At 31.3% G+C, this 2,270-nt stretch overlaps 1 long non-coding RNA gene across 1 annotated transcript in view; it reads right to left on the bottom strand.

The window, feature by feature from the left end:
- Window positions 1-943, bottom strand: part of LOC128251431 (uncharacterized) — a 5,557-nt gene extending 4,614 nt beyond the window's left edge. Inside the window, exon 1 of the long non-coding RNA XR_008267121.1 lies at window positions 886-943. This is a non-coding gene — a long non-coding RNA (uncharacterized LOC128251431). The remainder of the gene's footprint in view (window positions 1-885) is intronic.
- Between the last annotated feature and the right edge of the window lie 1,327 nt (window positions 944-2,270).

Raw genomic sequence — 2,270 nt, 5'->3', positions numbered from 1 at the left:
CTGGAGCCTGGTGTTGCCATCCGGTTTCACCAGTCCTCAGTCAAATCGTCCAACCCATGCTAGCATGGAAAGCGGACGTTAAACGATGATGATGATATATATATATATATATATGTAAGATGAGATCATTCATATGTTAAATAGTCTAGCAGAGAACTGCCTAGAAAACAGTTATTTCATTGACCCCAAAAGGATGAAAGGTAAATAATAATAAGTACCAGTTGAACACTGGGGGTCAATGTAATTGACTCGTCCCCTCCCCCAAAATTGCTGTCCTTGTGGCAAAATTTGAAACCATTGTTACCCCTATTATTATTATTATTATTATTATTATTATTTATAACACAGGCACAAGACTTCCCATTTGAGGGGTGTACAATTAATTATATTGGTCTAACATCTCACTGATCCTTATTTTACCAACCCAGGAAGAGTTGGTAATGTGAAATGAACTTAGAATATAAAGAAGAATAACTAAACAATAGATAGTACTTTGTCTGCTGTTCTCTTGATTCTGTGAAACCACTGTCCAAATAATATTAATAATGATAATGTGGCGAGCTGGTAGAATCATTACCACACCAGGCAAAACACTTAGCAACTTTTCATCCATTTCTACATTCTGAGTTCAAATGCTGTCTGGGTCGAGTTTGCCTTTCATCCTTTTGGAGTTGATAAAATAAGTACCAGTTGAACACTGGGGTTGTTGTCATTGATTTATTCCCTCCTCTGAAATTACTGACCTTATGCCAAAATTTGAAACAATATTAATAATGATAATAAATATAAATATTAAGTTACAAAATTAAACCATTAAATTATATATTTGAAGGAAGACACACTTAAATAACATCAATAATAAAGTAATGTTGATGAGACACTCACCTCTGGGTCAAAATTAATATTTAGCCATTCAGATAAAGTTCCCTGTGTGGGATCTGGCTGCCAAGATAGAAAATATACATATCTTTAATTTACATAAAATAATAATGCAGGTGTATGCATACACAAACACATATACATAGAGTAAATTGGGGAAATTATAATTTTTACAGTTGAATCTTCATCAAATGAGTACTCACTCAAGATGAATATGCCATTGGTTTGTATTTTTCGGCTAGGTTGTGGGTGGTTTTTTAAGGGCCCAACACAATTGATGGACTAGATAGAAGACTTTGATTCAAGAATATGAGGCCATTACTCTCACAGGTAGCAAAACTTAAGCTAATCATGATAAATAATGATGATTAAACATGAAACAGTTCTGATACAGAAGGGAATATTATAATACGGTTTTCTAAGCAAAATTAAATGATATATTTATGAAACTTTCTATATTGGAATTTCAACTTTAGACCAAGATAAACCATAATTATATATTACTGTTATGAATTATGAGCACTACTATTCGCTCTTGCCACTGGTCCTAAATTTCTTAAGCAAGGAATTAGACCATTATTTTTTATCATTAAAAGACAAGATGATACTTATGTTCCTATTTTGTTTTATATTTTGTGTAGTGTAGTATATAGAGTGTGATATATAACCAATGTGTAGAACTCCTTGTGTTTGATTATAGTTAGAACGTTCCATTTGTGAAGAGAAATATAATTATTGATCTAAATATTTTGTTGAAGTTATCTATCAATATTTTTAACACAGAGTAGATATAGTTAGCACGAATGGAGATAAAATTCCATGTTTATTCAATACATTTTTGCATACATTTCATTAATGAAAATTTCTGTTATATAAGGAATTACCTCATTTTCAGATTATGGCAAATAATCAGAGATGTTATGATTAAAAAGAAAAGGAAAAAAGCATTTTTAACAATCTGATACTGGTCTGACAGAATTAGGGTTTCCATAGTACCCACTTCTGTAGTGAAATAGGTCAAAGAATTATTTAAATATCTAAAGGATAAGGGTAGAGAGTTTCTCATTACAATAGAAAAAATGCTAAGTGGGTTCTCATGACATTCAGTTTGTTGTAATGGATATAGACAGGTATAAGATATCAAATGCAACAGTTCGTAATGGTTTATTTTTAATATTTTCACCACAAGTGTGTAATTAAAATATAATTTCCATGCACTACAGGACTACTCCGGGAAATTTTTTATATCACCTCGTATATGTGTGCATGTGTGCATATGTATATGCATACACATATACACACACACACACATACATACATACATACATACACACGCACACATATATGTGTGTGTGTGTGTGTGTAAATATATATATATATATATATATATA

Source organism: Octopus bimaculoides, unplaced genomic scaffold (genome assembly GCF_001194135.2).
Source record: "Octopus bimaculoides isolate UCB-OBI-ISO-001 unplaced genomic scaffold, ASM119413v2 Scaffold_75242, whole genome shotgun sequence".
Lineage (NCBI taxonomy): Eukaryota > Metazoa > Mollusca > Cephalopoda > Octopoda > Octopodidae > Octopus > Octopus bimaculoides.
Note: the sequence above shows the minus strand (reverse complement) of the source record. Positions and strands in the feature narration are given on the sequence as shown.